The following is a 13282-nucleotide window of genomic DNA, read 5'->3' as shown; positions in this document are numbered from 1 at the left end:
TAAAGCACTTGGAGAAAATTAATATGCCCAAAAATCGACACAACTGATGTTCTAAGTAACAACATATCTTCAAAAGGACATTTAAAAAAGCATCATCTATACGAGCATCAAGAACTTCATACAAAATCACCAGTCCAAAACTTTAAGTTTGATGAATCACCAGAGTCCAAAACTAGAAACTGGAAGTTTGATGAATCTGCACAATGAATACGTAAAATCATAAAATAAATAAAAAAAAACCTCATCATAAGAAGAAAATATTTCAAATACAAAACCAACAATTACAAACTGAGGATGAAACTGCATACCCTGGATTACATCCCTTGTCTATCCAACCAGGATGGGGGCACAGTAATTTTTGCAACAAAAATGGACTAATGACAAAATAAAAATAAAAAATAAAAAAGGGGACACAAAAAAAGAGCTTTAATATTTAACATGGTAGAGATGTCTAAATTGAATTTAACAAAGGAGCATACTTCAAATCAACAATCTAAACCTTTTTTGGGAAAAGTAAATCAATAGTCCAAACATATATATAGAATAGACAATTTCTCAACCTACAAAAATATGACACAAAAGTTGTCCAATGCTGACTAGCTTCAATTTATTTACTACACATAAGAGCAATATTACCATCACATATAGCGAAATTAAAACAAGAATAAATTGCAATGCTAGTGGACTTTACAATATTAATAGTTTAAATAACAGTAAGGAAAGTCACTCATCAATAAAATTAAAGGTTCTTAGATCATCGTTGCCTTGTGCATTAACCTAAAACAGTAGATACATAACAAAAATATAGACATACCTACCATCCAATTTGAAAACAAACAAAAACATACACACACTTCTAAACACTCACTCTTTTAAGATCATAAACCATGATCATTAAACAATACATTAAGCTCCATTGGTATCTCTAACCCATTGTCTATAAGAACAAAACTTAACACCATAAACTCCACAGGATGCACTCATCTTACACATACCTTTATAGCATAAGGAATCATCTATGTTACATAGACTCAGGCATGAGCATTGGTGTGGGTGACCTCCATGCATGGTATGAGCCCTTAAACTTACAATACATTGATATGATCCAAAACTAGCAGGAGATTGGTGAATACAGAATGACTAGCATTCCAATACCCCACTCCATTACCCCTGTCTTATCTAGTGCACGCACATTGAATCATAGATTCATAATGTCATCAGTAAGTACAGCTTCATCACATGTCATCCATAACTTCACTCAACACCCACTTGCCCAAAACTATGAGCATTAAAACATCACAACATGACTGACAACAACCAAATGCAACAAATACTAAAGATCCCAAACAGAAGAATAAAGTGATCCACAGACTCTTCGACATTCCTGAACATGTGTAACAATTCAAAAGCAAGACTCTTTACAAAAGTACTAATATTCTCTGTGTTCAGTTTATCTTCATTCATCATTCTAGTACCTGGTTCTTAGAGCCCTACTTCTCAGCTGAAGTGGATTGACATTGTTCACTTTCAAGGCAACAAAAGGAATCTTTGCATAAGCTCTCAGAAAAATAAGCAAGTGCCATAGCTAATTAGACCAAATGATTATCAATTCACAATTGAAATCAAGTGAAAATCAGTTATTTGCATACACTGACACTTTATATTCTATCTTTGCTTTTTTTCTTTTCTTTTATATATCAAAACGAAGAATCAATTTTTTTTTTCTCTTTTTACATCAAAACAAAGAATCAAATATTTGAATATTAATAACTTTGCAAAATAGGTTAAAATTTTGTGTATAAGCACCAAGAAAAACATCACAAAAAAGACAAATCGAGTAGTTAAATATATCTTATTTTGTTCTTACCTAAAGACACCACCCACCTAAAGTTGTAAGTGGCTAGTGCTCATTGTTCAACAGTCCATCCAAAAAAGCATAGCGCCGCTCCTTGATGGTCGCATGCACCTTGTGAGGTAATCATCGATTTTTAGATATGGTTCTTTCAGCACTTTCCATGCACTGTTTCGGTGCTTGAATAATACTTGAACACCATCTTCATCAAACATGCAACGTTCTATCTCACCATATTTTTCAAATACTAAATTCACAATTGTCCTGTTAGTCATGAAATAAGGGCCAATGTGGTAAGCTGCGATATGTCGAAGAATCGGATCAATCTCAGCGTGCTTGTAGAGGCTCTCTAGTATAGTTGGGGTTTTCATCAGTCCTTCCTTCACTAATGAAACCAAGTTGTAAGTCCCTAACGCTTCCAGAAGCTTCTCGAGAGGCTCCTCTTCTTCCTTAGTGGTGGAGGAGGTGGTAGCGTACTGATTTTCTGGTAACTTATATTGATATCTCAATATGCATCCCAATCGAGGATTGTAATTGGGCCAATGCAACCAGTGGGAAGCGTTGGGGAAGCGCCAAAGAGAGGGCAATATGCACCTGACATAGATGTCGCTGATACTATAGGATGGCTGCTTCGTTGCCTCCCACGTGGCCTTTCACTGCTTAAAGGTAATGTAGGCTCGGCTCTCTGTTTTCCCACATATTTGTTCGGCATTGATGGTGCAATTTTCAATTTCTCCATATCTTCCAAAGAAAGAATTCAACGTCTCGGAAGTGAGATGGGTCATGTCCTGTGTAATGACCCCAAAATGCATATCATGATTATATTAATTTCATTATATGTTTACTTTTAATTGTGATATGTGCCATGTGTGATTTGAATTATGTTATTGATAACAGATGTGTATAGGATATGAATTTGTTAACAGATGTGCAGAGCTCAAAATAGGCATGTTTTGTAATTTTCGAAATTAATTGAAGTTTTGATCTTTCAATTGAACACTTGAGCTTTGTTTTAAAGTTTTAATTGTGTTTCATGTTAGAAATTCATGTTCATGCTTTTATGTTTCCTTGCATGGCTTAAAATATGTTTCCTTGCATGGCTTAAAGGAATTCAAAAGAATTTTCCATGGAAGATGAATTTGGAACTCAAACTTGCATGTTTTATGTCTTTACACTTAAATTCTAGATTTTGATCTTTTAAGTGGAAATTGGGTTTTGTTTATGAAGTTGTGATTTTTTTTTTATTTGAAGTTAGAAATGTTGAGTTCAAGTTATATTTGAGGATTTTTGGAGTTGAAATGCATAGAATTGAAGTTGTGTTTGCAAAAGAATGAGTTCTAACATTGAAGAAAAATTTCGGATTGAATTTGGCCCAGAATTGCACGTGCGGCTGTGAACTCCACACGTGCGGAAAACAGAACTCACCAAGGCTCAAACACTGTTTTAATTGCATGCGTGGAGCGTACGTGTTGTGGTGGTTTCGCACGTGCGGCCAGGCCTTCCGCACGTGCGATTTTCAGGATGATTGCGGTTTCATTTTTTTTCATTTTTCCGATCTTTTGGGCCTTCATTCGAATGGTTTTAACATGAGCTTTAAACTCATATGCATATCATGAACACAAAAGAAATTAAAGAACGAATAGAAATAATCGAACGCACAAGTGAACATTGAATAGAAACCGAATAAATAAACAACGAACCGAATGATTGAATTGTGTATTGAATTGTTGTGCTTGAATTTGTTTGTTAGGTCAGACGCAGCATCTTTAGTGCATCTTTAGCACGTGTTTCAAGGAGCCCACTGTGAGTAATACTGTTGTAAAGCTATGTTCAATTATGATTAGTTTCTAATTGATAAAAATGTATTGTTTTACTAAAATAATAATTTTTACTGATGAATGATTGTCCTATTTTTTAAACTGTACTTGTGGCATCCATAGCATATTGTTATTACTATTGTTATTGTTATTGTTACAGAGATCTCTGTCAGTTCTAATTTTTAAAACTATTGTTATTGCATTGAAGGCCATCAAATGATTGTTCCGTCCTTATGACCTATCAATTGTTCTGCTATTGGATGTACCACGTATGACTATTATGAATCGAAATGATTGATATGATATGAAACATTGATTGAGAAATTGATTTATTGATTAACCAACTGTTTTAATTATTGTAAGGACATCATTCATAACCTCTTTACACAGTTATTATTCACTGGGCTCTAGCTCATTGTTTATTATATGTTTGTAGGTGATCGAGAACTAGATCAGAGTTAATAACGTTGACTTGAATCCTATTTTTGTCAACCCAACCAATGCGCCTCACCGAGAGGTTCCAAGCCAACACGTGTCAAAGCTTATTGGGTGATTCAGATTCACCCTTTTAAAAGCAATCAAGTGTTAATAGTGGACTTTGACTTTTGTCTATACTGTTTTTGATTATGGGATTTAATTCCCTAACATATGTTTTGTTATGTATATAAGTGTTTTATGGACTTAAGTGTTTGTGCATATAATTATCAAAAGTTGGTTTGTGCAATTAAGTCCGCACAGCTCATTGGACATTATTTTTCTATTATTGATTGGCTTCCGCCAGGCCCCTATCATTGTGTTATTCTCATTATTGTTAAGCGGGCCTTTGGTAATCACGGATTACTGGCCGGTTATGACGCTAAACCTATAGGGGCAGGTTTGGGTCTTGACATCCTGCCTTCCAAATTGGGACACAAAGATCTCTCTTTGGGCAGGATCAACCTCAGCTAGATTACGAACCCTCTCAATCAAATGAGGTTCATTGGAGATTGCTTTCGTAACCAGAGCCACTAGAGATTCTTTCTGTAAGCTTTCTATAAGGCTCTCTACGGACTCCTCCTCCTCCTCCTCCTCCTCCTCCTCCTCCTCCTCCACTATTGATTCCTATTCCTTCCGTACTAATTGATTTCATACGAGCTCCTCCTCCTCCTCCTGTCGATGTTGATTTAGGGTTGGGTTCAAGGGTAGAGAGGGTGATCGGTAACGGATAAGGACACGGCCACAGCCAAGGCCACGGCCATTGCTAACGAGGTAGGGCTGGTTGTTGACGGGGAAGGGGCGCCCTCTGTCAAAACACATGATGGCCATGGCTTTGTAAAAGGATTAGGGTTTGATTGGGGTAGTTGAACAGGATGAGAGGTTTTTGGAGCAAGGGGATTTTGATTTCGCCTCTATTTCTAGCTCATGTATATGTATTTTGAACGACTAGAAATATATTTAAATAAATAATTTAGATAATTTTTTGGTATATAAAATTTGTATTGTTTTGAAAAATTATTATACTAAAAAATATTATTGTACATACCTAAAAAGTTTAAAACTTTCATTGTTACGTATTGGTAAAATTTACTACTGATTTGTAATTCATTTTTATAACTTTTGCTAATATGTTATTTTTTCTTTTTTCTTTTTCTTTTTTTTTTGTTTGTTAATTTATTAAATAAAAAATGTTGACAAGGGATACTTATCATTTCTAAAATTATAGGATATAATTCGTATTTAAGCAAAAATCTGAGTATATATTTGTAATTTACCTTAATGGGGTATTTGTTTAGAAGGACACTATAAGAGTGAACTGTAATACAATATGTATTGTTAAATTTATTGACTTGTAATCTGACATTCACTAAACTAACTAAACGATGAATTAGTGAATTTATTAGACACGGAGTCCAATCCCACGCTTCAATCTCATGAAACAAGCGCCCCCATGAAAGTAAACTAAATTAGCATATTTTAATATTATATTTTTCTCCATATAACCTTCCTACGTTGAGATTCTATTTATCTCTTTTAGAATCTATTTTATACTCCGATATACTTTAATTAATGACTTATTATCGGATATATAATATATTAAGCCATATACGTCTCTACTAAAATAATAATATAGGCTTCTTTATCTTTCATAAAATTATAAAAGGCTTTCATAATTTATAATTTTTATTTTTGTACAAAGAATCCATATTGATTCACTGTATCACTTATAACATGCTTGGTGAAATATAAATTTATAATTAGGTGAAATTTATTTTGTCTTTGTGGTTTGAAATTAACTTTACCTCTTGTGGATGTTATGCCTTTTTCGAATCTAAGGTATTGTTTCCTACACCAACTTGTTTTGACTAATAAAGAGTTGCGCACTTAATTTTTAAAGGGAAATTAAGAAACCTTTAACAATGAAAACTAAGTTAAGATCTAGTTTGTCATAATTAAGAAAATTCTGGGTTCGGAAGCTTAGGTACAAAAGGGGAAGGCCATTTGCGTGGAAACACCCCTTTTTGCCCAATTCGAAGATTGACATCTACTCACTCTCTATTTTATGATTTTAATTGTTAATTGTTCACATGAATTCATTTTTAGACCTGAAACCGTTAACTAACCTAAAACTATGTGATTTGAATAAAATAAAAGTTATTTACTTTAAATTAAGATAATAAAGCCATATTTTTTTTCAAAACAATGATTTTTAATAAAAGGTGGGTTTTAACAACCCATGGCCATAAACTCAACCTAAAATGAACAATTTTCACAAAAAAATTCAAAACATACAATTTTGCATATAAAGAACATATAAACTTGCATAATTGAAAAACAATGCAAATAGCACACACATGCTAAGGAAGAAAAGAGGAACTTACTCGGATGCCCACTTATGCGTCTTAAATGTGAGAAATGAAATAAATATTACCTAATATGTACAACTAAACATGCAAGAATGATCCTGGACACTATTTGAGGCTACTACATGATGAATATGCGCACAAATACAACTAACAAATAAAAGCAAAAATATAACATAACTAAATGATAATCAAACCGAGCCATGCATGCATATTATACAATTAAAATAAACCTAAGAACATGCTGTTCTAATGGAATAGATGAAACATGCAAGAAAAGGGTGAAAAACTTAGTAAAGATAACAAACTACATGATGATCATGCCATTCTAACACCCTTACATGATTACATACAAAAAGATAGGCAAGAAGAGGTAGTGAAATAAAAGAAACAGAGAACTTACCCGCTAGTTTCAATGAACCGAAGGACTCTTCAAGAAATATGCAAGAAAACTCAAAGTTTTCTTGCATGCCAACCTTCCTCAAGCTTAGGTTTATGAGATAGTTCAAAGTCTTCAGGCCTTAGAATGATTTTCAAAGGCTTAGTGTGACAACCCCGTTCTGTGATATGCTGTTAATCTTTAATTATCTTTGTAATTGTGTGCTTAATGTGATTTTGGATGCTAATCAAGTGATTACATGTGTTTTTGAATTTATATCTGTCCATCGTAAAGATATTTGTTCTATATTCTGCTATAATCTGAAATTAAGGGCCGTAGAAGCCTCAGAAACCGAAATTGACTGTATCATTGTAATTAACATAATTTTTAGAGCCTACGATTAAATTTAATTAAAATTTGATTCGGATCAAATTAATTAGATTAAATTGATTACAATAAGTTTAATTGATTAACCTTAATCAAGTTTGATTAGTCTAAGCTAATTACCTTATATAAATAAGCTGAGATGGTGATTAAGCTCATATATTTGAGCTCTTCTTCAACAATTTGGCTGAGGTTAAGCATTATAGAGAGAAAGTGTGTGATTCTAAGAGAGGGGGACTCAAATTTTGTGATATTTTGTTCCTGGGTCTGCTCGAGCGAAGGATGTTATGCTCAAACGGAGACTTATAGCTCTCACAATCTCGCGAGTTTGTAGGCAAGTCGCTCGAGCGCAGGAATTTACGCTCGAGCGGAGAATGTTGGCTTCCAGTTGTTTCACTGTAGCTTTGCAAAACTTTTGGGACTTGTCATTTTACGCTCAAGCGAAGGAGTTGTTGCTCAAGCAACCCTTCCGAGTTTGTATCTTACGCTCGAGCGGACTGCGCAATGTCAACAAATTAAAAAGGACGTTCTAGATCATCTCTTCACCTTTTTCATTTCTATCTTCTTTTCTCTCTCCTTATTTCCGAAAACCCTCTATTCTCACTCTAAAATACCTTTCATTTCACTAAGATTTGGCTTAGATCACCTATCAAAAAGTGAAGAACACTTGAAGATCATCATCCTTACCGATTGAAATTTTGTTTGGTGAAGGGTCCTCCTAGAAGCTTTGCTATCTTGCTTGATCATTGAGGTAGGGTTACTTTTAACCTTGTATTTCTTTGTTTTGAAGAAGTGATTATGGTATCATTGTGACTTAAGAGGAAATGTGGATGTTTGAGTTAATATAACCCTTCTTTTACATTAAATAAACTTTTTCTCATCTTTTAATTAAAATTTCCTAAACTTTTTTTATCAAATATGTATATTATGGTAATGGAAACGCTGGTAAGTGAAGGATTGGGGAAAGCCCCAAAATATGATAAAACCCTAGTTACAATTTTGGGTAGAGAATGGTAATTAATTGAAGATTTTCTTTAAAGTATTAGGATATTGTGAATAATAAGGAAATGTGATAAGTGGATGTTACTGTGAAGATGGACTTGTGAATTGGTCAGTGGTTTCTTTTGTATGTTATGTGATGTTGCATTCTTGACAATTTTGAATGTTGATGATTGAATGAAAATTTGATGAATTCTTCATTGAGCATAAGTCCAAGTAAGAGTTGGTGTTGGCTTTGTGTGAGTTGTGTTGGTACCCACGCGGGGGAAGTTAAAGGTGCCCAATTGCCCTGTCTAGGCTTATTGCTGAACGAATGTGGGAAAATATTTTTGGGTGTCCATTGGTCCTGCCGTATTGTAATCGGCAAAAGTGGAAAAATCGATGATTTTGGGTGCCCACTCCCTACCGTATAATAGTTGACAAATGTGGGGGCGGTTTTTAAAAAAAAAAAAAAAAAAAAAACTTGTATTTAGACTTGGACTCTTTCATGGGACTCAAGGGTTATTCTCTTTGATGTGATTGTTCAATTATTATAGTGTTTACATGATTGACAATAATTACCTGTGTACCTAAACTCCTTAATGTGTTTTGTGTCAATGATGTCACATGCTTATTCAAATAATTAAATACTTGGTAAAATGTATTCCTATAGGGCATATAGCTCAACCCTATTTTATTTTTTAGGAATTGATGATACACCACCTTCTTGATGGGTTGGAGAAGACAGACAGTAGTTCATTTTGGAAAAGTTTAGTTCAAGAATATTATGTTGTTGATGTAGAAGACATTGTACCTATACTTTTGAATTTGTTTCGTTATTTTTTGTATGCCCTTGAGGCTTATTATTTTGTAAGGCCACCAAGATTATTGAACTGGAAAGTGAAACCAGGATGTTTTGTAAATGTTGAATTGTAATCTCTTAAGTCCTAGTTCAATGAGAAAGATGACCTTTGGTTTATATTACGGTGTTTGTATTGGCAAGTTCTTGTGTGTTTTAGCAGGGCATTACAAATTTGAAGGCTCGAACTAAAAGCTTGGAGATTTGAAGAGCTAGGCTCAAGAACTAGCTTAATTTGGAAGAGTTAAAGGCTCTAGGTGTGTAATTGAACCTTAGATTGTGAATTAAAATCTTATAGCATGTGAATTCAAGAAAACTTTGTAATTTAGTGCAAGACATGAGCATAGCATGAAGAATTTAGTGTTAAATCATGCATGCAGGCAAGAAATTGTGAAGGCTTATGCTTTTGAACATGATTTATGATGTTTCAGTTTGAATTTGAAGTCATATTGCACATGCATGTATGAATTGTCATGTTTTAAGGTTCAATTTTAAGTCTTGAAGCTTGTGAATGCAAGATATAAAACATGGATTTTACAAACATATAGTTTGAGGTTTGAATTTTGTTGAATTCATGGAGTTTGGAACTATGGGTTGAAGTTAACTTCAAATATATGTATTTGGGAGTGTTCTTGCATAGTTGAGTGAGTCATGCATGAATTTGAAGCCTTAGATATGTGTTTGAAGCTCAAAACAGAATTCTAGAAATTCCAAAAATTCGACAGACTGCTCGAGCGACCAAAAGGTGGCTTGAGTGTACATGTCGAGCATCCAGTAGTTTTGCAGACATTGGAGGTTGGCTCGAGTGACCACCCTTTATTTTCAGTCTTGGCTCGAGCAACCAAGAAGTTGGCTCAAGCGTGAAATAAGAGCATTCAATACTTTTACAGACTGAGGGGTTCGCTCAAGCAACCAATGTTGCGCTCAAGTGAAGTACCCTATTTAAGAAAACTTTGAAAAGTTGTGTTATGTTTTAATTTTCGTTCTACTCTATTTCTAAGCATTCTTAGGCACACATTGAGCATCCTAAATGAACTAAAGAGTTAGAAAGATGCCTAAGAAAGATAAACGAATTAAAGAACAGATTGAATTGTATTGAGACCCAATTTTTGTATGTGTTATAAATTTTGTAGGGTCAACTCTAAGGACGAATCAGCCAACTAAACACTGTGAGTAATATCTTAGTAAAGATATTTTCATGTATATTAATTTTTGAATACTACCTACGTGTAATTTATATTATGAATGAGTATTCTATCTGTCTGCTTCGTAAAAGAATCTGTAAAGTGATTGATAAGTACGAATACAAAATGGGCCTAAGGCCGTTTGGTATATCTGACAAGGACACTGAATGGGCCTAAGGTTGTTTAGAATGTTTGACAAGCTAGGCCTAAGGTCATCTTATATATGAATTGGATCGAAAGTTGTTTTGTATGTTTGTTAAATGGACCAAAGGTCATTTTGAATAAGGAATTGATTTATAGCGATCTTGATTTAGACCTGACCCATTTATTGCTTTTAAATTTGGGAAACCCTATCCGTGGCGGTTGTTCTTTTCTCTTCATATTTGGTTTTGGCTTCAAGGGTTGACACCGCCCTTGTTGACGTTGACACTGCCTCATTTTTTGGGTCTTGTTTTGCTCCAAGAGTTGACGCCAACCTTGGTGGGGCTGACACCAACCTTGGTGGTGTCAACACCATCTTACTGTTGTGTTCCTGGTTAGCTACTAAAATTTAGGGTCGACACCAACCTTCGGTGGTGTCGACACTTGCCTTTTGTTGTTGGCCTCTGGGGTCGACACCAGTCTGGGAGGTGTCGACCCTTGACTGTTGCTGAAACTGGATTTGACTACTAAAATTTAGTGTCGACGCCTCCAGTCCAAGGGTCGACACCTCGTCTGCTGCCACGTTGGCAATTCTACCATTTCTTCCTAAGGGTCAACACCTCTGGCTCGAGGGTCGACCCCTGTGGCTCTTTTCCCAGATTTTGTTCGGCTTGGGCCCTACTTTTGGGGAATTTTTGACTTGTTCTTTTTATTTTACTTTGGAGCTATTATTTAATTAATACCTATTCATTATAAATAGACCCAAAGACACTTCTCTCTCATTAGTTGCTTCCCTTTTTTCCTCTCTCACCCGTAACTCTTCTCTTTCTCTCAAAACTTACCATTTCTCACATAGATCTTTAGATCTACTCACTTAGAGGAACCTTCTCATCTTCGTCCTTTGAGATAAATTGTAGATCGCCTCAAGGGCTTCCTTTTGATCCTTGTGGCTCGTGGTTTCGTTGACATTGGGTTTTTCTGAGTTCTACTCTTCTACCTTCTAAACTTGAGGTAGGGATTCTTCGCACCTCCTCATGAGTTTTAACTTGGTTATTTGTTTTCATAAAACCACCTTGTGAAAAAAAATGGATTTTTCAACAATCTTGGGTTTTGGTTCAAAATCAAAAGAAAGGGTTTTCACATGGTTCCTTAGGAATGGTTGTGAGATTGGAAATGAGGTGTAGAGGTAACAAAATGGTTGGTTTTGACGTTTGGAATTGATTTTGAAAGAAAAATGAGGTTTTTGCCCTAAATGCTGATTTTGTATAAATAATGCTATTGATATTAGAAACATGGAATTTGATGGTTATTGATGAAGATTGTGGAATTGAGTATGTATTACCACTCACATCTTGGAATTTGGAAAGTTTATCTTTGTGAAAATTATTTCTCTTTTTAGAGATATCTGTTTTGGGCTATCGGTGGAGGATAGCTATGATTGTCGTAGTTGAAAACTAAGTGAATTGGACTATTTTCTCATCCATTTTCATTGAGCATCGTTGCATATTATCACATTTAAAATGTATATTGTTTTGAGCAAAATAGTGAATACTTGGTGAATTTGGGTAGGGGCTGTGGTTACTAAAATAAGTTGGCCTATGTGTCCTTGGTGAAAGACCAAAAACCCATGCGGATAGGTGTCGAGCCTTCCGGTTAATACGGGTAAAAATGGCAAATTGGTAGTACCTGTATAGTCTACTTGCAAACACATTCCTAGAGATTCACAGAGTTGTATTCACAATCCGGTTTTCTATTAAAAGGGGAAATGTTTCATGAATGGTGATATAAACCTGGTATTGCATGTTTTGAAAGAAATATAAAAATGCATTCATCATTAGTATTGCATATTCATTTCACTCTTATATCTTTGTTAAGATTCATATATTGTATTGGATTATTTTTATTGGGCTTTGGCTCATCCTATGTGGGAAAACCATTTACAAGTGCTAATGATATGCCCCCGCCAAGGCAATAGCTTGGGAAGACTTGAAAGCAAGAGCTTCATTTTGTGTATTTTGTTGTTTTTGTTTGTATAGGCCTAGGGCTTTAATTGTATTGAATTTTCCATCCATTTTGTTGTAACCAAGCATTATTTTGGAAAGCTGTAAGCCTTTAGGGCATTCTACCTACATGTGTTGCTATTTTGTATAAGAAATTGGAATTAGTGGAAGTTAATTATTTCATCTTGTGTCGTTTTTTAAATTAATATCGTAGATTGGTTATTGTAAGTACTTCGGGGCATTGCATGATTGGACCAAAGGTTGTTTTGAGTATGAATACGAATGTGAACATGATCATGACTATCAAAATGACCACGGAATTGATTGGACCAAAGGTCGTTTTCAATATGAATACGAATGTGAACATGATCATGGCTATAAACATGCGCATGAATATGAATTTGGACATGATGGACCTGGGGTCGTTTGTACATGTGTTTTGATGGACCGGGTGATCATTTGTGTATGGATCCATTAGACCTGAGGTCAGTTTATGAATAAATGTTTGGACCCAAGGTCGTTTTGCCCCTTTGATATGCCTTTAGTATAATGGAATGGACCTGAGGTCGTTTTGTTTTGATAATGATCTACATGTGATGTTCATGAGTATGATTTACCTATTTAAGAATCTTATTCATATAACCTCTTTACTCTGGTATTATTCACTGGGCGTTAGCTCACTCTTTATCTATATGTATGTAAGTGAGCAATGGAATGTCCAACCCCAGCCCTAGTGATCTTGTGAAAGAACCAAGTTTTGTGAAGTTAACCCGAGATGCCTGATGCAAGAGGCTCTGTTTTTAATCTTTTGTTTTGCCCTTGGGTTATTTTTGTTGCTCACATGTGAC

Source organism: Camellia sinensis, chromosome 13 (genome assembly GCF_055761805.1).
Source record: "Camellia sinensis isolate YWXY chromosome 13, ASM5576180v1, whole genome shotgun sequence".
Lineage (NCBI taxonomy): Eukaryota > Viridiplantae > Streptophyta > Magnoliopsida > Ericales > Theaceae > Camellia > Camellia sinensis.
Note: the sequence above shows the minus strand (reverse complement) of the source record.